Source organism: Gadus macrocephalus, chromosome 8 (assembly GCF_031168955.1).
Source record: "Gadus macrocephalus chromosome 8, ASM3116895v1".
In the NCBI taxonomy this organism is placed as follows: Eukaryota; Metazoa; Chordata; class Actinopteri; order Gadiformes; family Gadidae; genus Gadus; species Gadus macrocephalus.
In genome coordinates this window covers 20,679,022-20,705,563 of record NC_082389.1, presented here as the reverse complement: position 1 = coordinate 20,705,563, position 26,542 = coordinate 20,679,022, and the positions used below count along the sequence as shown (strand labels likewise).

General features: G+C 45.8%; 1 protein-coding gene and 1 long non-coding RNA gene across 2 annotated transcripts in view; one reads left to right on the top strand and one right to left on the bottom strand.

Moving 5' to 3' along the window:
• The window catches only part of LOC132463580 (probable G-protein coupled receptor 158), an 85,890-nt gene that overhangs the window by 18,870 nt on the left and 40,478 nt on the right, over positions 1-26,542 (bottom strand). The window lies entirely within an intron of this gene.
• LOC132463578 (uncharacterized) lies at positions 8,031-9,471 on the top strand. The gene is made up of 2 exons (XR_009527066.1): positions 8,031-8,564; positions 9,031-9,471. It is a non-coding gene; the product is annotated as an uncharacterized LOC132463578 (long non-coding RNA).

Sequence of the window (26,542 nt, the reverse complement as noted above, 5' to 3'; positions counted from 1 at the left end):
GGAGCCCGGCCGAGAGTCCTGCGCCTTTGCCCGGGGCTCGAAGTAGTGCCCGATATTATTCGAATACGCGTTAGATACAATTCCCTCCCCTATGCTTCATAGTTAGCACACCGAAATAGGCCTACTTTAACAAATAAAGTGAGTTAAAAGCGACCAAGGATTGGACTACTTTCTTCAAGAGAAAACGCAACACCACAGTACACACACAACAAGATGAACTACACCACCCACAGCATTCCGTTACACCACACTACACTAACAACAAGATGAACTACACCACCCACAGCATTCCTTTATACCACACTACACACACAACAAGATGAACTACACCACCCACAGCATTCCTTTATACCACAGTACACACACAACAAGATGAACTACACCACCCACAGCATTCCTTTACACCACAGTACATACACAACAAGATGAACTACACCACCCACAGCATTCCTTTATACCACAGTACACACACAACAAGATGAACTACACCACCCACAGCATTCCTTTACACCACAGTACATACACAACAAGATGAACTACACCACCCACAGCATTCCTTTACCTCACAGTACACACACAAGATGAACTACACCACCCACAGCATTCCTTTATACCAGTAAACACCGAAAGGAAGATGAATCAACAACACCCATAGTACACATAGCATTCAGTGAACACACACAAGAAGATGAACCACACCAACCAGAGCTGCCATAGCATTCAGTAAACACACACAAGAAGATGAACCACACCACCCATAGCATCGCTTTATACCGCAGTAAACACACACAAGAAGATGAACCGACAGGTATCTTTGAGGTTACAAGCCGTTGATCCGGGATGCTTCTGTCTACCTCTCTGGCCACTGCAGTGAACAGTTTCAACAGGTCAGTGAGGTGCAGATAGGGGGTTTTGGCTGCACCTACGGTTTGGTTCTATTGAACACTTTGGGGTGAAAGGGCCACGTCTTAGGGCACCTTTTGAGTCTCTTAATGCTGCCTCCTGGTACTATGGCAAACCCTCCTAGTCTCTCTAATGCTTCCCCTACAGTCCTCACACAAAGGCCAACCCTCCAAGTCTTGGAATATATAGTATGCCACATTAAAGGCAAAGCACACCCATTTATTCTTAGAAATACGTGTGCCACAATGAAATACTTAAATTAAAACGAAATAGTCTTATCAATATGGGTGTCCGATTAAAACGCCCAAAGTCTGAACTATCCAGAACGACCAGGGCATGAAATGGGTTATGGCCGTGCGACAGAGAGAGCTGACGGCTATAAAAACCTTTTCTCAGCCTCTCACTGTTACCCCACTGTTTATTTTTATTTCAGGCCAATCGCTAGAACACGTTGGATTTGAGAACAGGACTGCAGTACTGCAAAAAGTAACAATTTAGCTGTATACTTTAGGTGTGTGTGTATGTGTTTGTGTTTGGATGTGTGCAGGCAAGTGTGCGTCCAAGCGTGAGTGAGGCGTGTATGCCTGTCTTGGGCCCCTCAGTTCAGTGTGTGGAATGAAAATAGACACTGTGTTGTTTGGAGGCCTCTGGTGCTTGGTGACCTAAAGGCCTGGGCTCCTTCGGATCAACCCAGGGACACAGTAGGTGTAATGGCCGTTTCTGTTTTTTGTTAAGCTCACTTCGACCTGTGATTTGTATACGCCTACCTAGGCACGGGTGCGGGTGATTTTAGGTCACGCCCGCCGCTCTAGCATAGTTGGAAAGTAATGTCGGGCGGCGAGGCATTGGTGACCTAAAGGCCTGGGCTCCTTCGGATCAACCCAGGGACACAGTAGGTGTAATGGCCGTTTCTGTTTTTTGTTAAGCTCACTTCGACCTGTGATTTGTATACGCCTACCTAGGCACGGGTGCGGGTGATTTTAGGTCACGCCCACCGCTCTAGCATAGTTGGAAAGTAATGTCGGGCGGCGTGACATGGTTTGGGCGAGATAAAAAGATTTTACCACACCTAATGCAAGCATTTTGGATAATGGAAATGGAAAACCTTTGTTAGAACTTCATGCAAAGAAAACCGTTGGAATAAACCAAACCCTTTTTTGGAAACTTGTGTTTGTGCGTAAACTTGAAGCCGAATCCACGTCACCCACGGCCTTTAGTTTGGAACATTGGAAAATAGAAAAAAGGCTGTTACATTAAGTAAAATCTTTCTTTCGTTTGGACATTGAACTTGGAAGATATCGAATTGAATTGGATTATCTGTTGGAACGTTTCTGTTGGATTACTGGAATTTGGAAGCCGAAACGAGAAGACGCCGAAATAGTGAGTAACAGCTGACTGACTAACAGCTGACTCTGAAGCAACCCGCAACGTCCGGGTGGACCCTCTTGAGCTGTAATTTAAAGACTTAAAAGAAGACAAAGCAAAGACTTTTTAGTTTGAAAACATTCTTTGGATTTTTGCGGAAACAAAGTAGTTGGAACATTATGCAGCAGGAGCAGGAAGATTTGGGAAAGGAAAGGGAAGTTTTAAGTTTAATTAAGAAGCGAAGTGGAAAACTCGGCGCTCTCACACGAAAGCGGAATGAAATTCACACTTTGATCGATAATGGAGAGAATACCACCGTCATTGAAGAACACATGAAAGTTTACAATCGTTTCCTGGAGGAGTTTATGGACGTACAAGTGGCTGTGCAAAGTTTATTGAACGAGGACGAGAGAGAATCTGACCACACCGACTGGTATGAACCCAAATTGATAAGCTGCAGAGAATTTATTGATGACATAGAAACGTGGCTAAAACAAGACGCCTCGCAGGATGCCGCTAATAATGCAAGTGCCGTGGAAAATGTGTCTCACGCTGCATCTCACAAAAGCTATGACGTAGAGCCCCACGATAGCGTCTCACAGACCGCAAAACCCGCACGCCCCAGTAGCAAAGCAGCTGCGAGCAAGTCCTCTAGTTCATCCTCTGCCAGTAGAAAAAGTAAAACCCTTTCAGAGATGGCAATTCAGGCCGAGCTGGAGCGCGTAACCCTGCTAAAGCAGGCCGACGCGTTACAAGAAAAACACGCGCTTGAACTTGAAGAAGCCCAATTAAACGCAGTAATGAAAGCCAAAAGAGAAACGCTGTCCGTTAAAACTAATTTGGCCATCGCAAAGGCGAAGTCACAGGTGTTTAAAGAACAAGAAGAAACACAAAAATCGAAAAGTCTAGTGTCCTCTGGAGCCTCTACATCCACACAATTCATAGCGCCCGAAAGAGCTATGAAACAGACAAAAATGTCACCGGCTCCTGTTCCGTTGTCTACCGTTGGACCTACTACGTCAGTTGCCCCCCCCATATATGCAAAAAGCAAAGCAAAAACACGTCATCTACAGCAAAGTGCAGACAGTAATAATGACCAACCCGATTTGGCCGAAGCAATGCGCAGGCAAAATGAGATCACTGCAATGCTGATTAAGCAGCAGAGACAGTCACTTTTACCACCCATACAAGTACCAGTTTTTGATGGTGATCCCATGCAATTCAGATCCTTTATCAAAGCATTTGAACAAGGCATTGAGAGCAAGACAGATGATATGCAGGTTAAGCTTTATTATTTAGAGCAATTCACATCTGGGCAGCCCAGAAAGCTGGTGCAGAGCTGCATGCATATGAGCCCAAAAACTGCATTCGGAGAGGCTAAAAAGCAGTTGGAGTGGAACTTCGGAAGCAAAGTGAAAGTTACAGCTGCATTTCTGAACAAGGCATTGGATTGGCCAGTCCTGAAAGCAGATGACGGCGTAGGTGTAGCATTAAGATCATACACATTTTTCCTAAGAACCAGTTATAACACAACGGAGGACGCCGGATATTTGGATGAAATGGAAAACTCCTCACACATGAAGGTGTTCGTCTCCAAGCTGCCGTTCAGAATGCGTGAGGCCTGGAGGAAGAAAGTGTGCAGCATCAGAGAGGAGCGTGAAAAGAGTGAAATTCAAAGACTTACTGGACTTTCTGGAAAGGCAAGTGAGAGCTGCAATGGATCCCGTCTTCTGTGAAAGTCAAAATACAAGAGCAAAAGCCACAACACCACCAACCCCCAAGTCAATTGGAAAAGCCAAAGGCAGCAGCTTCGCCACCTCTGTTGCTCAGGTGCCACACCAGAGTGACACGCCCAACGCTGGAAATGCAGGTGAAATTCAGTGCTTGTTTTGCAATGACGGCCACATACTTGACAAGTGCACAACATTCAAAAAGAAACCAAACAAAGACAAAATTAAGTTTTTACAGAGCAAAGGCGTGTGCTTTGGATGCTTAATACAAGGTCACTTAAGCAGGAACTGTCAAGAAAGGCTGACATGCCGCACCTGCAGTAAGAATCATCCAACAGTTCTGCACATCGAACCAAAACCTCAGAACACCCCAGCCGACCATGAAACACAAACGGTCTCCAACGCACTTGTGTCCTTGGACTCTGAAGGTGATACTGGGGTCGGTTCTAAAGAATGCTCGCTGTCTGTTCTACCTGTCAAAGTCAGACTAAACAAAAGCACAAAACTAATCGAAACATACGCTTTCTAGGACCCAGGCAGCTCAGCTACATTCTGTACTGAGTCATTAATGACTCAGCTGAACGCACCTGGACAAAAAATGGACATACTGCTGAAGACGATGGGGCAGGAGAAGTACGTGAGTAGTCATAAGATCTCTTGCTCGGAAGTAGCTGTGACAACAAATTCTTGAGACTGCCAGATGTGTACACTCAAAAGTCAATCCCTGTCACGAAAGACAGCATACCCAAAGAAGAAGACCTCGAAAAATGGCCTTACTTACAAGAAGTGGAACTGACGCCCATCAATGCAAGTATTGGACTGCTGATTGGTGCAAATGCACCTAAAGCACTGGAACCATGGAAAATAGTCAACAGTGAAGGTAATGGACCCTACGCTGTCCAGACTCGTCTTGGATGGGTCATCAACGGCCCACTTGGACAAGAAGATAGCGACGCCAGCGATGCAGCTTCTGTACAGGTGAATCGCATCTCATTAGGAAAATTGGAAGAAATGTTGATTAAGCAGTATAATCAAGATTTTGTCGAACAGCACTGTGACGAACACGCTGAATTGTCTGTGGAGGAAATAATGTCAAGCTCAGCAACACTTACCAATGGTCATTACTACCTGAAGCTGCCATTCCGCGACTCCAATGTAGTGATGCCCAACAACAAACAAGTCGCCCAGCAGAGGGCGCAACACCTGCTGAAAAAGTTCAAAAGGGACCAGTCATTTTTTGAGGAATACAAAGGATTCATGCAAGATGTTAGCACAGAGGGATACGCTGAGATCATACCTCAAGATCAGCTGAGCCATGAGGAAGGTAAAGTCTGGTCTACCACCCCCGCAAGAAAACATTACGCGTGGTGTTCGACTGTGCCTCATGTTTTGCTGGAACATCCCTGAACAAACAGCTCCTCCAAGGCCCCGACCTGACAAACACCTTGTTAGGTGTGCTCACCCGCTTTCACCAGGGTCCAATGGCACTAATGACTGACATCAAAGGAATGTTCCATCAAGTCAGAGTGGCTGAGGAACACGTGAATTACTTGCGCTTTCTGTGGTGGCCTAACGGCGACCTAACCAAAGACCTTGCTGAGCACAGAATGTTAGTCCACACCTTCGGAGCAGTGTCCTCCCCCAGCTGTGCTACATACGCCCTGCTAAAAACTGCTGAGGATAATGCACATCTGTATCCAGAGGAGGCCATTAGCACCATCAGAAAGAATTTCTATGTCGATGATGCCCTCAAGTCAGTTCATTCAGTCGAACAAGCCACCTCTCTCTACCAGCAACTCACCGAGGTATGTGCTAAAGGAGGGTTCAAGCTCAATAAGTGGATATGCAGTGACCGCTCTGTTCTCTCCGAGATCCCCGAAGCAGATCGAGCCAGTGGAGTGAAAACACTCGACCTAAGCAGAGACCAGCTGCCTATGGAAAGAGCCCTAGGCGTCCAGTGGGATGTTGAACAAGACTCCTTCACCTTCAGCATTCTGAACAAGCACAAGCCACTGACAAGACGTGGAATACTGTCAAGTGTGAGCTCCATTTACGATCCACTAGGGTTCTTAAGCCCGGTGATACTCCCCGCAAAGCAGATTCTGCAGCAGCTGTGCAAGTTGAAGCTGGCGTGGGATGAGGCAATACCACCAGAGATGGCACAAACATGGCAAAGGTGGGTGGATGATTTGATTCTGTTACACTCATTCAGTGTCAGAAGATGCTTCACACCTAGTGAATTTGGAAATGTAGAAATGGCATAGCTGCATCACTTTTGTGATGCCAGCGAAGTTGGATTCGGTGCTGTATCATACTTACGGCTAACTAACAGCGAGAAGGAAGTGTGTGTTGCCTTTGTTATAGGCAAAGCAAGGGTGGCTCCACTCAAGCACGTCACCATACCTCGCCTGGAACTGGCTGCAGCAGTCGTTGCTGTGCGCCTGGACAAGATGCTGTCAAAACAGTTGGAGCTCAACCTCAGTGAGTCAGTCTTTTGGTCTGACAGCATGACTGTCCTAAAATACATTGCAAACACCACCACTCGCTTTAAGACCTATGTAGCCAATAGAGTTTCCATCATAAGTTCACTGTCTAATGTCCGTCAGTGGAGACATGTTGGCTCTAAGATGAATCCTGCAGATGCAGCTTCGCGAGGCATGAAAGTTGGAGCCTTCCTGAAGTCCTCAACCTGGATCACTGGTCCTGACTTTCTCGGAAAAACCGAGCGTGAGTGGCCAGCAAGCGTGGACAAAGCATCGCTGCATCCGGACGCTGACCCAGAAGTGAGAGAGGAGGTCCTTTCCTTCGCTGCACAGGCGGAAGAAGTATGTCCCACCACTAAACTGCTGCTGCACTTCTCTTGTTGGACAAGGCTCAAGAGAGCCGTGGCATGGATTACGAAACTGAAAGAAAAGCTAAGGCTAAAGATAAAAGAAAATGCACAATGTGGAGATCAAACTTCTGTCAAACAGGTAAAGAAAACAAACTACTTACCACTCACAGTCGATGACCTGCTCTTAGCAGAGGAGGCAATAGTGCGCTTTGTGCAAAAGAAACATTACTCCAGCGAATTGGCTGCACTGAAATCCGGGGGTGTAAAGAAATCCAGTCAACTGTACAAACTTGACCCCATTGCCATTGATGATGTATTGAGAGTTGGTGGTAGGCTGAGCAGGTCCGCTCTACCTGTGGAAACAAAACACCCTGCAATACTACCAAAAGAAAGTCACGTCTCAAAGCTCATTCTTCAACATGTACACAATAAAGTTGGTCACAGGGGAAGAAATCATATGCTCTCAACCCTACGACGACAGTACTGGATTCCTCATGCAAATGCAGCAGCCAGAAAGATCATCAGTGAGTGTGTGATATGCCTAAAGCAGCGCCAAAGACCAGGTGAGCAGAAAATGTCTGACCTGCCTGTTGACAGAGTCACAGCTGATGCCCCATCATTCACACATGTGGGCCTAGATTATTTTGGGCCAATAGAAGTTAAGAAAGGCAGAAGCCTAGTTAAAAGATATGGAGCACTTTTTACTTGCCTAACCTGTCGCGCAGTACACCTGGAGGTGGCGCATTCTCTCAATACAGATTCCTGTATAAACGCCATCAGGAGGTTTATCTGCCGCAGAGGCCAAGTCAAAGAAATCCGGACGGATAATGGAACCAACTTCGTCGGCACAAACCGTGAGTTGAAACAAGCCAGTAAAATTGAATCACAGTAAAATTCAGAAAAGCTTGATGCAGGATGGAATTAAATGGACATTTAACCCCCCATATGGAGCCCACCATGGTGGCGTATGGGAACGCTTGGTGCAGGACGTAAAAAGATTGCTGCGTTCTGTAACTAACCAACAAGCCCTAGACGATGAAGCCCTGCAGACAGTCTTCTGTGAAGCGGCCATACTGAACGACCGTCCAATCACCACCTCCTCTGGCGATCCCAATGACATCGAGGCCTTGACTCCAAACCACCTTCTTCAGCTGAAAGGTAAACCCATCTTGCCACCAGGTTTATTCAAGAAGGTGCAATACATCGCCGACCTCTTCTGGAAGAGGTGGACGACCGAGTACCTCCCTCAACTGCAAGAGCGGCAGAAGTGGAACAAAGTTCACAGAAACTTCACAGTTGGTGACATCGTGCTCGTGGTGGAAGAGTCCGCACCCAGAGGTGCGTGGCCCATTGGGCGCATCACCGACACCATGGCAGACTCCAAAGGGTGCGTTCGACGGGTCCGTGTCAAGACACAGACCAACGAGTTGGAAAAGCCCATCAACAAGATCTGCCTCCTGGTGGGGGTAGTTTAAGGGGCAACAGTGAATGTTCGCCTCCAACGGAGTCATGTTCTTGAACCTCTGACTCTACACATCTACAGATGCTCACTTACTGATTTAGTCCGTGATGCAATAGGCGTCACAACCTTTATGCTGAAAACATGCACACAGTCCATAAGCACACAGAACACATGCACACAGACCATTGCATACACTTGAAGCCTTTTTCCCTTTCAAGAAGAAGAATTTTTGTTGTTTACGGACCGAAAACCATTTGTAAATGCTAGAGCTGTCAAGCGATTAAAATATTTAATCGTGATTAATCGCATTAATGTCATAGTTAACTCACGATTAATCGCGATTAATCACAAATTATTTTTCTATGCTAAATATCCCTTGATTTTTTTGTCCCATAATTCTTCTCATTTTAATTCTCTCATCAACATGGTGAAGTGCATCGGCTTGCCTTGTGCAAATGATTTTTATTGATAACAACATTGGCATATACTGATCAAAACAGGACGATACAAAAAAAGAGCCTATAGTGCAATTAAAGGACTGCTTTGAACAAATGTCATTTGAACATAGCAGTCAGGCTACTGCTTCTTTGTTTTGAGCCAAAGAAAAAAAATAAAAAGTTTTTTTTTTTTATATAAAATAATTGCGTTAATCGCGCGATAAATTTCTTAACGCCGTTAAAATTGGTTTGCGTTAACGCCGTTAATAACGCGTTTAACTGACAGCTCTAGCACTTGAGTATGAACTTTAATAACAATGCAAAAAAACCACAAAAAAGAAAAAAAAAAGGAAAGCAAATAGCATTGAATCGTATGTAAGCTTACATTTATCACCGTACTTGTAATGGCCATTCACTTGTATATATTGTATATAGATTTGTAATTACTTGTTGTTCAAGAATTAGGGGCCGGAATGTAATGGCCGTTTCTGTTTTTTGTTAAGCTCACTTCGACCTGTGATTTGTATACGCCTACCTAGGCACGGGTGCGGGTGATTTTAGGTCACGCCCGCCGCTCTAGCATAGTTGGAAAGTAATGTCGGGCGGCGTGGCATGGTTTGGGCGAGATAAAAAGATTTTACCACACCTAATGCAAGCATTTTGGATAATGGAAATGGAAAACCTTTGTTAGAACTTCATGCAAAGAAAACCGTTGGAATAAACCGAACCCTTTTTTGGAAACTTGTGTTTGTGCGTAAACTTGAAGCCGAATCCACGTCACCCACGGCCTTTAGTTTGGAACATTGGAAAATAGAAAAAAGGCTGTTACAGTAGGCGTCAGGCTGGAGAAAAGTGAATGTAGAAATATATACTGGATAGAAATGCTCTCTTTCCAGACATACTGCTAGGCTAGCACAAAAGGACCAGTGTTTCTGTTGCAACGCAGGTCAGAGTGGCGACAATCAAGTTATATTTTGACCACCACATATTCATTCTATTCACATCATTCAAACTCATGAACACTCGGCCCTGACCAACCCAACAGGAAAGAACTGCCTTTCAACAAACACCCATTCCATTGGAGGTCACAATTCACGCATTTGGTATTCTTATTCTCTATTTATTACAGTGTGTGTGTGTGTGTGTGTGTGTGCGTCTGTTGTTTGTGCATGGGTTACTGTGTATGTATATACGTATATGTGTGTATGTGTAATTGATTATTACACGTGAATAATTATGATTATTCAAATTCAAATCGACATCGCCATGTAATAGAACGCGGTAAGCAAATCGCAAAGGCTGCGATTAAAAGAAAAAAAAGGTTTTTTTGGGGGGGATTTGCTACTGTTACAGACCAGCAAGAAATATATTATATTGTATTTATAAATACAAGTAAAGATGCTATAATATCAATTCATCTCAACATATAGGCCTGACCTACAGGAAAGAGCAGTTTATATGTTGACTGCTTCCAATGATGTTTTAGACATACTATAGAATGATTTATTGCTTGTTTAGCGAATAATACAGAACATAAGGTACTTAAAAAAAAAAAATTGCATACTAAATCACATTCACAAATCTGGTTGAAATAATCACAATTAGATAATTTCCCCCAAATCTTTCAGCCGTGTGTATGTGTATGCATTTGAATGCATATGTGTGTGTGTGTGTGTGTGTGTGTGTGTGTGTGTGTGTGTGTGTGTGTGTGTGTGTGTGTGTGTGTGTGTGTGTGTGTGTGTGTGTGTGTGGAGCAGCCCAGAATACAGAATTTATTGGATTCTGTCCCAGTTCTCGGATGTGGTGCATTTGTTTACAAATCTGCAAGGCCATGTTTGATTTTCTCTGACATATGGCCCCCTCCAGTTCAGACCGTTCAGTGTGTGTGAGTGAGTGAATGAGAGAGAGAAAGATGTACTCTTCATACATTTCTTCATTGTTTTTTATTGTTCATTAAACATACATACAACAATGCATACAACAAAATGAATTTACATTTTTCAAGTCTTTCAAATTTCAAACTCATTCGAAAAAGAAGAGATGACGCAGATACCTTTTTTCCGTTGCGGTTTGCCTACAGATCAGCGCACCTGCATTAAATAAATCTGTGAATTGTCACAATTTCCCAGAATCAAAGGTGAAAGTAGAAACGGGTGGCCAAAAAGTGTCATATTGTTAGAAATTTGTGCTTTTGGCATGAATTTCCGTGAGACTGGGTTGACGCATAGCAGGCACGCAAACTCACAGCCAGACACAAAAACGATGAACAAGTTCTTGGTCTGCAGAATACAGAGCTATGTAACAATGTATCTTTAAATTTCGATAAGCTCTACGTGGACCGTACTCGCTTTGTGTTCAAATAAATGTTTGAATGTTCAAATCCCTTCTGTGAATACCTCCATATACAGAAGCCTATTCAACAACCAACCCATTATTTAAACTGCTGATGTTGTCACCGTCAATGGAGATGATTAATTTCCTGTCTGAAAACCTGCGCTGTAAAATAACCCAGAACCAGCACTTACGGTTCTGGTGGAAATAAGAGGCCAGAACTCATCATCATCATCATACGATCCCTAAGGCTGAACCATGGCGTGTGAGACCAGTCTATACTACAACTTTATATTCTAAACCATGGTGAGCTGATTTGAGACCACTGTATATTACAGGTTTATATTATAAACCATGGTGGTGTGAAACTTGCATATACTAGAACTTTATAAACCATGGTGGGTGAGACCAGTATATACTACAGGTTTATATTATAAACCATGGTGCATGAGACCAGTGTATATTACAGGCAGATGTGCAGTGGAGAATCAGAGATCATAAACCTCTGGTTGATGATGTGGGTTGGCATTTGAGTTAAAGCTAGGGTGGGTAATTTCTTTACTGTAATATTTGGCAAAACTGTCCTAATAGCCAGTCAGCTATATGTAGGTGAAGTGCTCTGAGAATATCTGCTCATAACTTTGCTCTCCCCTGCCTCTGTGGGCCGCACCCAAAAATTGCCACCACTCATGTACACTTTGACCAGTCAGAGCGAGGCTCCGATTCTCCGTTCTTATTGGCTGTGGGACTGTCCGGTCACCTTGGCAACGACGTTGGTGCGTCCCTGCGTGAGCGTTCACGAGCCTAGCGGTCTGACAGTTTTGTACTACTACGGCGGACAACAAATGAATAGCCGTGTCTTCATCAACGGCCCATAAATTTCCCATTCCCCGGATACCATCAACTAACACCACTAAGACAGAGAAAAAAAGAGGAAAGTCACTTGTTGAAAGGACAGCTACTAAAAGGGAGGCGGAGAGAGCTCGAAATAAAACCAGAGTAAACATCGGCGTGGCTTATGAGCGATGGAGAGAGTTACGTGACCGGAGAAACTTAAAATCGGACGCTGAGATGGCTATATTTCTTATAGACAGGTAAGGAATTGTGCTATCCCTCCATGGTATATTGCGATGAATATGTAAAGTGTCGGCTGGTATGGTTTTTTACTAAGCAAAGCCACGATAACCGTTACATTACGGTTCTGTAATGTAACCATTTCAATACGGTTCTGTAGGATGTCTTGCATCAGCCGATGGTTCTTTTCCCGGTCCGTTTTATAGGTTAGTTATGGTCACACCAACCCTGGCTGTCGGAATAACACAGAGATTGTGCTAACACGTGGCCTAGGCTTCAACTCAACTGTGGATAATGTCCGAGTCACGTTTGTATAAAAGCTACGTTGACACAACTGCCAAGATAAGCACTGCGAGGGAAGTCTAGCATATGATATTCCATGTATTGTTATAACGTTGTTGCAAGCTAGCAGCAGCCTAGCTCAGTTTCGCGATCGCTTTGAAGTGACGGTTTCCTTGTGTGTAATCTGGCTTTCTGTGTTATTTTATCAAATATATATATTTTTTCAGCACAGTACTGTGCATACACAATGATGGACAACGACAGTAAAGAGATCATATCGATTGTCAATATTGATAAGAGGGAGACCTAGAAGAATTCTGTTATCATGGAGAAGGAGGTTTTGTTTTGTTTTTTTTGTTTTTTTTGCTTTTGTTCTTATGCTAACGAACTACAGTTGCAATTAGTTTGCTATCTTGCTTGGCTGATACAGCTACCTTTCTTAGGCCTACCAGCGCAATGGCAATGATTTTAAGATAACATACATGGTATGTCTGTGAGTAAGATGTTGATGCTATATATGTACTTATGTAGCAATCAGCACTAATGTTTAATTACCTCGGAATCGGACATGGTGTTTCGTCTTCCTATCAATGTAACTGAATTCACATGAACGAGCAGGTAGCGTGGCAGGGACGGGCCAGAGAGCACGCGACGGAATCTCAACGGCTGTTTTCTCCAAAATCGCCCACCCTAGCTTTAAAGGAGCATTTCACCGGTGGAGGCATGAATATGTATTGAAATTGGGTCCTATATGTAGTCGAATAATAAAATAAAATTCTAATTTGGTGCTGTCTTGACCGAGAAAAGGCAGAAAGTGACTTTTTGGCGCTTGTGGATTAAAGACAACAACTCCCACCATGCACCACGATGCACAGCTTCGCTGCCCACTCCCGCTGATCTAGATCTCCGCCTATCGGACACCTTGCTGTTCCATCTACCAAGCTGATACCGCAAGACTGCTTGAAAATAATTTCACACAACATTTCTAGTGAAGAGTATTAGCTGCGGCTGTAGCAGCTGCAGCCGCCTCCTGTTCCTCTATCAGCTTCAGCTGCTCGTCGCTATATTGCGGTTCGTAGAGGTAGCCACGACATCTGATTCGAGCATCAGATCTTCAAAATCCCCAATCTTCTATGTCAGATCCAGTACCTTCCGCCATTGTACTTCAGTTTTATCAACAGCCTCTGTTAGCTTAGCTTCAGACGGTGTGGATGTTAGTTTCTGCTGGTGAAGTCCCACCCACTGGCACTGCTCTAATAGGTCTGTAGCGTCAGTGGGTTCCACCCCCTATAGGGGGGTGGGACTAGTGCTTGTAGTCTTACGAGAATCCTCCCCTCTTACACTTCCTATTTACTTCTATGCAAATGTAACCCATGCTATTTCACTCTCTCTGCTAATATATGTATATGTCAATATATATTTCATTCCTACAGGTCTATGATCTTGGCGTCTCGGATCACAGAGTTGTGTCAATGGAGCTCCCTTTTCCTTCCTCCCACACCAAACCAAAGCGGCAGATCCACTTCAGGAATGTGAAAAATATCAACATGGATGCCCTGGCCCTGGACCTTCAACATCTCTCCTCTGGCTCAACTGACTCCCTCTCTGTTGCTGACTCAGTGGACTTATACAACCAGTCCCTGAGCAGTCTCCTGGATCTCCACGCCCCCTTAACATCGAGGTCAGTCTCCTTCTCGCGCTCCGCACCCAGGTACACCAGTGAACTACGTACAATGAAGGCTGCTGGGCGTGTCCTTGAGCGGCGACTCAAGGCCTCTGGTCTGACCCTTCACAAACAGGCATACAGGGAACACAGGAGGGCATATGCTGAAGCCCTGAATAATGCACGGTCCAGGTTCTATTCCGCAATAATCAACAATAGCCCTGGTAACTCCAAACAGCTCTTTTCAACTGTCCATCACCTTCTCAAACCCCCTTTACCATCCCAATCTGATGTCACCACGGAGAGGTGCAACATGCACATCAACTTTTTTAAACAAAAAGTGAATAGCATCCGCTCACACCTCTCCATCACTACTGCCCTGCCCCTTCAAACTGCTGACCCACCGATTGACTCTGTCCAGACCCTCTGCTCCTTCTCCAGCATCACAAAGGAAGAGGTGGAGGACGTCATCAGGAAAATGAAGCCATCCACCTGTGCACTAGACCCCTTCCCTACAGCTCTGCTGAAGGCCAACATCTCTGCTGTCTCTCCACTCATCACCAATATCATTAACCACTCCCTCCTGGCCGGCCATATCCCATCTGCATTAAAAACTGCTGTCATCAGACCAACATTAAAAAAACCTACCCTTGATCCAGAAGTCCTCTCCAACTACAGGCCCATCTCAAATCTCCCATTTCTGTCAAAAGTTCTGGAAAAAACAGTTGCAGCACAACTCCAGGATCACCTCATACAACATCACTTGTTTGAAAAATTCCAGTCTGGTTTCCGCTATGGCCACAGTACAGAAACAGCCTTGGTCAGGGTCACAAATGACCTCCTGATGGCAGCAGACACCGGCTCCCCATCTCTCCTTATCCTCCTGGACTTAACAGCTGCTTTTGATACGGTTGACCACAATATTCTCCTTCACCGCCTGCAATAAACCATTGGACTATCAGGAAATGTAAAGAACTGGTTCACCTCGTACCTCACTGACAGAACTGAGCACGTTGCCCTGGGCAAAGCAAAATCACACACCAACAACGTCACCTGCGGTGTCCCCCAGGGCTCGGTGTTGGGCCCCACACTGTTCTCACTGTACATGCTCCCCCTGGGTAGTGTCATTAGCAGGCATGGCTTGTCTTACCACTGCTATGCTGATGATACACAGCTCTACATCAGGACAACCCCCACTTCTTCTGCCCCTCTGCCAACATCCACACTGGCCACCTGCCTGGAGGAGATAGAGGCGTGGATGAAGCTCAACTTCCTACAACTTAACAGCCATAAAACGGAAGCCATCCTTGTTGGCACGCCACATCAGCTCCGCTCCCCCACCATCACCAATATCACCTTCTCTGGCAAAAACGTCCCCCTTTCCACATCCGTCACCAACCTCGGTGTTAAAATGGACCCACAACTTAATTTTGACACCCACATCAAACACCTCTGTAAGACAGCTTTATACCACCTCAGGAACATCGCCAAACTCCACCAATCACTCACCCTGGCTGATGCAGAGAAGCTCGTCCATGCCTTTGTCTCCTCCAGGTTGGACTACTGCAATGCACTCCTCATTGGGATCCCTGGCAAGAGCATCCAGAGGCTCCAATACATTCAAAACAGTGCTGCCAGGGTCCTGATGAGGGTGCGCAAGCATGACCACATCACCCCCATCCTGAAATCACTGCACTGGCTCCCTGTCTCACTCAGAATTGAGTACAAGGTCTCCCTCCTCACCCACCAGTGCTTTCACGGACTTGCCCCCCTCTACCTTCAGGAACTCCTCACCCCCCCGACAAACTCACGTACACTCCGTTCAGGATCCACTCACACCCTCCAAACCCGACATACGAAGCTGTGCACCATGGGTGATCGGGCCTTTTCTGCTGCTGCCCCTAGAATATGGAACGCCCTCCCTGACCACCTGAGGGCTCCACAGACTACAGCTCTTTTTAAACGGAACCTCAAAACCCATCTCTTTAAAAGAGCATTCAGCTAAACTTTCTTTGAGGTTCCCCCCTTTTTTAATAGTTTTTTGGTATTTTTTTCTCTGAAGCACTTTGAGATTCTTGAATATAAAGTGCAGTATAAATAAAATGTATTATTATTATTATTATATGAATGTATATATTATAATAATATATATAATGTAGTGTGTATGGTGTATATCTATAGTATATATATTTCCCAGTATATATTCCTGACGGCCGCTAACTGAAACGGTTCACTGGAGACCGTGTTTTGTTGACGCTCCCTAAAAGGGCAAAACATGCGACAGGCAGTAGCGTCATCGCAGCGCGACAGAATTGGCGGGCGCGGGAAAAGTGGTTCTCTGCTTGACGCGTAAGAAGAGCGAACATAGACTTGAAGAGCGAACATAGACTTGAAGAGCGAACATAGACTTGAAGAGTGAACATATAGACTTGAAGAGAAACGAAGAAAAGGTTATCACAGAAGAAATAGAAGATATGGAGGAAGATTTGACGTTACTTTGAACAAGAGGACAGCCTGTCATCGACTGGCCCCTGCTCAAGAGCGTTCGGCCGTAGCGGTAGTGGTAGGAACAGAACGCCCCCCTTTCATTGAATCGAGTGCACTCAAAGACTTGCTGGGTACCCATTTTATTTAGTTTGTTATTTTTCTTGGGGACCTCTTTTGGGTTCAGTGTTTTGAGTTCAGTGTTTTAGGTTCAGTGTTGTTATTATTATTGTGTGAATAATCTGATTGATTCTGAGTGATCGTTAGATAAAAGGTCAAACGTGCCTCACTGTGTCTGTGTGTTATTCCTTTTATCAGAGTTCTATTAAGAAAACAAGCCAGTCTCCTTATAACCTGGAATTGATGCACCACTGCATTGTGTTATATTACCTTTAAAAATACAGTTGGTTACATAAGTGGCGAGCCAGCCAGGAGACTGGTTATATACTCTGATCAGAGGAATTCATATTTTTTTTATATATTCACCGCTACAATATTTTGCATGATAGAGAACCTAAGGTCAAAATGGAATATTGTAACCGCTATGATGTGCATGGACAGAGCTGCCTTTTTGTCTCTGGTATTGACGAAACGTATTCAGACGATTATATTATTGACATTTTTGAGGTACATGGTGGCATAGTGAAATGCATAAGAGTCCCTGATGAAGTAGGTAAACCTAATGGGAGGGTTCTGGTCCAGTACAGAGATGAAAGATCAGTAGCTCGTATGGATCCAGACTTCTTAGGCACAACGTTTAGTCCTGATGATTCTAATGCTTCATGGCACGTCACCGCCATACAAGAAGAGATGGCTCCGAAACCTGAGGAACAAAGTAACCTAGATGAACTAAAGTTTGCTGCGGCGGTTGCAGGCCTAAGCAAGACCCGTCTGATCCAGATGCTCCAAACTCAGCTTTCCAACCTTCAGTTGGGTGGTGATACAGCAAGTGATGAGGACACAAATAACAATGTGCCTGAGACGCCTGAGACGCCTCAGAGGCCGTCAGGTCTTGATGAGAGCCTCATCAATCCCCCCAGTGTCCAGAGAGTAATTGTCGAGCATGTAATAAAAACTGAATCTCAGTCCTCGTATGTCAGCAAAATCCGCACCTTCTCGGGAAGAACGCCAAAGCCCAATGGAGAAGTTGATTATGAGACGTGGCACACTCAAGTTGAACTGTTATTAAGTGACCCTTCCAGCCCAGATACCCAGAAGGTCAGAAAGATTTTAGAGAGCTTATTGAGCCCAGCTAGTGACCTAGTCAAAAGCCTTGGCATCGACTCCCCGCCTGCACTGTACCTCACCCAGCTTGACGCAGCTTTTGGGGTAGTAGCAGATGGAGAAGAGCTGTATGCAGCTGGGGAGAAATCCTCTGACTATTTAAATCGCCTGATGCTTGACAAAGTTATTACCGGGGGAGGACTGTCCATTGAAAGTTCAAACAAGCAACTCATCAGACAATTCTGTAGGGGTTGCTGGGATCAGACAATGCTCATCGAGCTCCAGCTTGAGCACAAGAAGACTAACCCCCCGTCCTTCCCTGAGCTGTTGCTACTCCTCAGACAGCAGGAAGACAGACGGTTGACAAAACTGAACAGAATGAAGAAGCACCTCGGAAGCGCCAAAGCTATGTCTCACATGCACACAGTCTATGGCCTGTCCCACCGTGATGAGGAGTCAGATGAAACTGAAGCTGTTTTAAACCCGAAGGCAGCCAAAAAGAGCCTAACTGAGAATCAGAAGCTCGCCCAGGAAGTGGCTGACCTAAAGAAACAGCTTGCTTCCTACAAGCCAGCATCGAAGCCCAACGAACCACAACATGTAGAGAACCTCAATGAAAATCCTGTTTGGGGAAACTGTATGGTCTCAAATGTGACAAACCGCAGGATCGGCATGAACACTTCCAACATGCCCCGAGCCTGGTTCTGTTTTAAATGTGGAGAAGATGGCCACATTGCCGCCCTATGTTTAAACAAGCCAAACCCTGCTGCTGTACACCAGAAGAACCTTGAGCTCAGGGAAAGACGCGACCAATGGAGGATGCAGCATCAGGGCCAGCCCGAGTTCTTGTTAAACCGGTAAGGGCTTCTGCTGCGGGACGTTCAGAAGCCGTGCACCCCCCTTTATCTAGTTCCATTTCAACCAACCTGAAAGCAAATGTAGTGAGGGCCGAACTATATGCCCAGAATGGCTCACACCTAGACTATAGACCCTTACCCCATGGTCTTGTTGGGCCACGTTGCAGCACGACAGCCCTTGTTGAAGGCTACCAGTGTAAATGTATTTTAGACACCGGGTCGCAGGTTACTACGGTCTCAGCGACCTTTTATTCAGACCATCTCTCATCCTTCCCTGTTGAACCTATTAACGCACTGCTTGAGATTTTGGGTGCTGGGGGCCAGCACATAGGTTACACCCAAGTCCTTATATCACTCCCAAAGAGTGTTACTGGCATAGACGAGAAGATTTCCTCCCTGGTTCTGTGACTGTGACTAACGGTGAGATTCCCTTACTGGTTGGGACCAATGTACTTGACAGATTGTACCAGAACAGAGTTAAACGAGAAGGGCTGAAATTCCTACAGGGGCGTGAACTCAGTGACGAATGTCTCATGCTATTCCAGTACATTGCTCAGACTCACAGTGAAGAGGAGGAAGCAAGGCCAGTGAAGCTGCTTGGACGTTACCCAGTCGTCATTCCAGCTGGACAAAGAGTGTGTGTACTAGGAGGTGTAAAGATAAAGACATCCCCAACCCTCACGTCATATGCAATGGAGCCTCCTGCAAACCCTCCTCTGCCAGGTGGCATCTTCCTAGTACCAACACTACTGGACGTTCCCTATCAGTCCTTCAGCAAAGTCCCTGTACTTCTTCGCAATATGAGTTCACACGACATCACATTGCATCCCAAACCGTGTCATAGCAGAGATGATGATGGCTCAGTGTGTGGTGCCCGTGAAACCTCATGACACTCCTATATCCTGTGGCCTCCAGACAGTGGATACAGAAGCCCCCCCAAGTGACAAAGTATCATGCAGCCTGGAAGATTCTCAGATTCCAGCAGAGTGGAAGAAACGCATCAAAGACAAGTTGAATACCATACCTGAGGTATTCGCAGTTGATGACTTAACCCATGGTCGCACCTCTGCAGTCAAACACAGGATAAGACTTCAGGATGAAACCCCCTTTAAGGAGAGGCCCCGGCCGATTCACCCATGTGATAGAGAAGCTGTTAAGCAGCATCTTCGAGAGCTACTGGAGGCAGGGATCATAAGGGAATCAGAGAGCCCGTTTGCTTCCCCTATAGTAGTGGTGAAAAAGAAAAACGGGAAGATCAGACTGTGTGTGGACTATCGGAAACTGAACATGCGTACTATCAAGGACGCGTACGCTCTTCCCAATATCGAAGAAACCTTCTCGGCCCTTAGTGGAGCTAAATGGTTTTCCGTTATGGATCTCAAGTCCGGTTATTATCAAGTTGAACTTGCCGAAGAAGACAAACACAAGACCACATTCACATGCCCGCTGGGTTTTTGGGAATTTAACCGCATGCCACAGGGCGTTACCAATGCACCCTCCACATTCCAGCGGTTAATGGAGAGATGTGTGGGAGATCTGCACCTGAACGAAGTCTTTGTCTTCCTAGACGATCTGATTGTCTTCTCAGACACCTTGGAGGAGCACGAAAACAGGTTGATGAAGGTGCTGAACAGACTCAAGGACTACGGGCTGAAGTTGTCCCCAGACAAATGTCACTTCTTTCAGTCTTCCGTGAAATATCTGGGCCACATTGTAGATGCTCGTGGCGTCCACACTGACCCTAAGAAGATATCGGCCTTAAAAGACTGGCCCAGGCCCACCAATCGTAAAGATCTAAAGTGCTTCTTAGGCTTTGCGGGGTACTACAGGCGCTTCGTACAAGGCTATTCGAAAATAGCAAAGCAGTTGAATGGCCTCACTGCTGGCTATGTGGCTACAAGGAAAAGGGGAAAGGACTATAAGAAGCAAAAACCTCACACTTCAGTGAGCCCCAGCCAGCCTTTCGGAAGTGAATGGACACAGGACTGTGAAACCGCTTTCAGAACACTCATAGACAGGTTGACCTCAGCACATGTACTGGCTTTCGCCAATCCTAACCTCCCTTACGTTCTCCACACAGACGCCTGTGGAGAAGGCCTTGGTGCAGCCATTTACCAAGAGCATGAAGGGACACTTAGGGCCATAGCCTATGCTAGCCGAGGGCTATCGAAAAGTGAACGCAACTACCCAACGCACAAGCTTGAATACTTAGCACTGAAGTGGGCTGTGTGTGAGAAGTTCCATGATTATCTGTATGGTACAGAATTCACAGTCCTTACTGACAACAATCCTCTCACCTATATGTTGACAGAGGAACAGAAGGCTATCAGTTAGTCTTGCCCGAGAAATACAGAGCCAAAGCACTAGAAGGTGTTCATGATGAAGTGGGGCACCTCGGATTTGAGCGCGCCCTTCACCTGGCCCGCGCCCGATTTTACTGGCCAAAGATGGCTCAAGCAGTCGATGTGAAGTGTCACACATGTGAGAGGTGTTTCAGATGGAAAACAAACCCTGAGAGGGCTGCCCCAATGATGAACATCAGTACAAGTTACCCCCTTGAATTAGTCTGCATGGACTATTTGTCTATCGAACCAGACAACAAAGTTTGCTGTGGCAATTCCCACAAAAGACCAAAGAGCAAGAACTGTAGCTAAAGCAATCTGGGAGAACTTCATCGTTCACTACGGGCTCCCTGCCCGCCTTCATAGCGATCAGGGAAGGGATTTTGAAAGTCACACCATCAAAGAGCTGTGTTCCCTGATAGGAGCAGAAAAGGTGAGGACTACCCCCTATCATGCTCGCGGGAACCCAGTCGAAAGATTCAACAGAACCCTGCTCGGCATGCTTGGACCACTGGAGAGACTTTGTGAAGCCACTTGTCCACGCATATAATAGCACAAGGAACAACACCACCGGCTACTCGCCTTATGAGCTGATGTTTGGCAGACAACCGACCCTTCCCATCGACCTCGTTCTGGGATTCCAGCCACAGGGGAATCATGCCAGGACTCACTCTGAGTATGTAAAGAGCCTTCGAGAACGTCTGCGGGAAAGCTATGCTCTAGCTGCAGAGAGTGCACGGAAGATGGGAGAGAAGAACAAGACAAGGTTCAATGCCAAGGTCAGAGCAGCAGAACTGATCGCAGGTGACAGAGTCTTGGTGCAAAATGTCAACATCAGAGGGAAACACAAGCTTGCGGACAGATGGGAGAGAGGGACCTATACAGTCGAAAAGAGGATGGGTGATGGACCGGTTGATGTCGTCAAGCCGGATAAGGGTGGCGGCCCCCTACGCACCCTCCACAGGGTGGAGGGTGCGTAGGGGGTTTGGCTCCTCTTGCCATGTGGGTTCCTACCTGTCACCGATGGGAAGGAAGCTGAGCAAAAAGGCCCTCTAAGGTGATGAAGTTGAGATCCGGAGAGCGGCCAACGATGGATGCAAGGGACAACATGCTGAGCCATGAAGAGGATGTTGACGTCTGCAGCAGTAGTGATGAAGAGGAGCTTGTGGTGGTGCACAGGCCCAAAGTGACTTGATGATAATGCATGAATTTATTCTTTATTCTGCCATAGTAACACGGTAAATAAATGGCAAAAATAGGCTGAGAACGAATTCGTATTTACGATATTGTAGCGACCCTGGGACAGTTAAATAGTTTGTGTGTTATGTGTTGCATTGTATTTCGTTGTCCGTTATGCCAGTTGTTCTGTGTGCATGTATTGTAATGTTCTTCTTGTCAATCAGTGTGGGGGCGAATCATTAGGTCAGCTGGGGGAGGGCCTTGGAAGAACACGAGGGTGGGGGCCTGCACGTGAGTGAGACCGGGTTGGGGGTTGCCGGGGTAACCAGGGTTTGTTTTGGGTGGGATTTCTGCCGTTGGTTACGGGTTTCAGTGACCTGGTTTTGGTTCAAATAAGTTTTTTAGAAAAATGTAATTGAGAATGCCGAATAGTTCTCTGGGAACGTAATTTTGATGAGAAAGGGTTGCTCTGTCAGTTGTCAAAAAAAGCGCACGGACGTGGCCTCTATAGCAACGACCTCAGCTACCCAACACTGATCAAAAAAACGATTGTTTCTCTCAATCAAAACACAAAACAGGACAACTGATGCCCATAAACTTAACCCATACATGTTTTGTAATTAACAAGGACACGTTGGTGTAGTTGTGTTGAGGAATGTCACAGATTTCACTGTAAAATCGCCGTTAATGTGCAGCCATCGGCTCTTCCTTTAGCCAATGGGATGAATGCTCATAGCTTCATATATTGCCGTGGAGGGATTACATTGTAATGATTGGAAAACCCCCTGCGTCGAAAAAAGAAGCACAAGGTCCACCGTTAGCCAATGGGATGAATGCTCATAGCGTCTTTATGTGCAGCCATCGGCTCCCCTGTGAAGTTGTTACATTGTAAGGAGTTGAAAACCCCATGCGTCGAAAAAAGAAGCGCAAGGGTACCCTTTTGCGTCAGAAACTGAAGCCAAAGTCACTGACCGTTCGTCAGAAATCGACGCGCTCGGAGTGAGAATGTGTTGCTCCAGTCCCTCCAGAAAATAAGGGAATGATGCACGACCATTAGAAAATATGAGTGGGTTTCTAACGATACAAAGCTTAATGGAAATGGGTGAAGTTTCCCTTTAAACATTTAAAAAAATATGTATGTATATAATATAATACATTTGTTTGGTTATTCACAGACACACATGATTGTGTTGCTATTAATCCAGTATCAGTGTGTTACTCAAGTGGCAACAACCCCAATCCTAATTCCTGATTGCTCATTTCTCCTTAGAGATGGGACACTGCAAAACGTTTTGAAAGCTTCCCAATCGACCCACATGTGAGTTATTCCACAATCAGACCAACATGTGAATTAACCCTCAGTCCATCACTGGAGCTCAGACGTCCTGCCCCGCCTCGCCAGCAATCTGCCCCCTTCAGCCCCCCAGGGTGGCCCTCTGCCCCACAGACACCACTCCACCTCCTCCTCCTACTAATGGAGGACGGAGAGGAGGGAAGAGGGGTGAAGCCAGAGAAAGATGAAGAGTACCCACCGTCGTGAGTAGAGGAAACCCACCAGACACTTTGGAACCCCTTTTCAAACCGTCTCTTTCGGAATGAATCTCCCAGCGGGACTCAGCGTCATACTGTCCCTCTCTCTCTTCTTCATGGACAAACAAATACACCTGAAGCTCCTCCAGTGTCTCCGACAAACTCACTTTTCTGTCGCCTAGACAGAAAAAGGCCAACATCTCTCTCTCTCTCTCTCTCTCTCTCTCTCTCTCTCTCTCTCTCCCCTCTCTCTCTCTCTCTCTCTCTCTCTCTCTCTCTCTCTCTCTCTCTCTCTCTCTCTCTCTCTCTCTCTCTCTCTCTCTCTCTCTCTCTCTCTCTCTCTCTCTCTCTCTCTCTCTCTCTCATGCCATGGCTAGGCTGCCACAATGTCTTTCTGTGGGTGATCTAACAGGAGCCTCTTCCGGCACTCTGGTCACCACATCAGACATTGAGAACAACACAGGGGCTGTTCTCAGCAGGAGCTGAACGGGCCACGACTGTGTGCTCGCAGCTGCATGCTAGCTAATAGCAACACACTACAAGAGTTCCCAAATAGGATGCGCTTACACCCACATATGTTCCTTCAACACATACAAATCTGCACACACATTTTCTCAACAGAAACAGACACACAGACACAGACACACAGACACACAGACGCACACACACACACACACACACACACACACACACACACACACACACACACACACACACACACACACACACACACACACACACACACAGACACAGACACAGACACAGACACAGACACAGACACAGACACAGACACACACACACACACACACACACAGGAAGCCCTATGCCACATAGAAAAGGTCACCCCCCTTCCGCCCCACCCCCCTCACGTCAACCCCCCCCCCCTCTCGTCAGCCCCCCCCCCCTCTCGTCAGCCCCCCTGCTCTCGTCCTCCATCAATAAAACAGCAGAGTTCTTTTAAAGGCGTCTCTGCTGCAGTTTGATGGGCTGCTGCTTAAGAATGCATCTGAGCCAAACCACCACCGCCACGCCACTGCAGAGAGCATGTGACTGTGGAGGGGTAAGAGGGGTGTGTGTGTGTGTGTGTGTGTGTGTGTGTGTGTGTGGGTGTGTGTGTGTGTGTGTGTGTGTGTGTGTGTGTGTGTGTGTGTGTGTGTGTGTGTGTGTGTGTGTGTGTGCGTGTGTGTGAGTGTGTGTGTGTGTGTGTGCGCGTCTGTGTGTGTGTGTGTGTGTGTGTGTGTGTGTGTGTGTGTGTGTGTGTGAGTGTAGGTGTGTGTTTGTGTATATGTATGTGTTTGTGGGTGGGTGTGGGTGTGTGTTTGTGCATATGTATGTGTTTGTGTGTGCGCGGTGAATGTGTGTGTGTGTGTGTGTGTGTGTAACCCTTGAAGTGTCATCAGACCCACATTGCTTGATCATGCCTGAGCAATGTTTTGTATCCATAACATTTATGTCGTTATGTACATTTATTATGAATTGTGGACAAAAATAAAGAAGTTCAAATGTGTGTGTACACGGGTATATGTCTCTGTGAGGGAGAAGTTAGCGTGTGTGTAGGTGTGCGGCTGTGCGTGCTCATTGTGTAGAACAGACCTGGGGCCCTATCTTGCATCCAATTGACTTTCTACACTGACGCATGTATTGTTGCTAGTTTGCAACTGGCGCACAGCGTTCTTTATGAAGGTATTATTGTAGCAAAAGTCTTTAGCACCTGTAACTGCAGAATTTGAATGCGTACACTAAAGTCACAGTAAATTTGAAGTCGTATATATTTTTTTTCATGTGTGCTCTAAAGTCACAAATGTGTAACAGCACATTTGAAGTCGTAAACAAGCCCATAACTTTTAGGATTGATGAGTATTTGATCGTGAGAAAACAGTGTTTAACCGCGAGTGAGTGTTAAAAATAATGAATGAATGCGGGCGCGCGTGTGTGTATGTGTAAAATAATGAATGGATGCGGGCACGCTTGTGTTTATCCATCTTTTTAAACACACGCAAACTAAACATGTAATGCATAATACAGTCCATGGCAATATATAGGCCTAATAACGGGGGGACACATGCATATTAGGAACACAAGTCGATAACAATAATGCATACAATACTGGTAAGAAACAATGTTTGTTAATGCATTGCGTATTTCATTAAATAGAACCACAATTACCGCTTATAATATGTGTTATATCAAGTTTTCTTTGCCGAAATTTATTTGAGGACTTGGTATTTCTGAAGTTGTGGAAGAAAATGCTGTTCCATGTGTGAATCAGGCCATATTATTTGCCAATAAACTGAGCCTTTGAAGTTTAAAATTCATGTGGTCATGCAAACTGTCTCATCGGAAACTGCAAACGTCAAAATATCATCTCGTCAGATTCAAATGCACTCATGGCTCTCAAAGGGGATGGGAGATGGCCCTCTCATTGATTTATTGCATGTTACGCTCAAACCACACCTACGGGAAATTAGGCTACTTCAGGGCAACCCTTTTTACATTTGCAACTGGCGCAAGAGTCATTTATCCGCCGGTAAAATAGCAACATCGCCATAGAACCGCCCACAAAGCTACTTGAGCTTTCAAGAAACATGCCGTTTTTTAGAGGCCTGTCAAGGTGGGGGTGTGGCCCTGAGCATCTTGCGGCCACATTACCATACGCTCTGTTTACAGTGGATGTATCGCAATGGCGAGGCGCACACAGCCTTCGGCTGTGTTCTGTAAATATTCTAGAACACTCTGGGTGCTCCGGCGGGAGTCCTGGAGCTCTATATCTAAATAATCTCAAATTAAACATGGATATCTATATCATATAATATATATTATCACGGCCAAAAGCTGTGTGCGCCTCG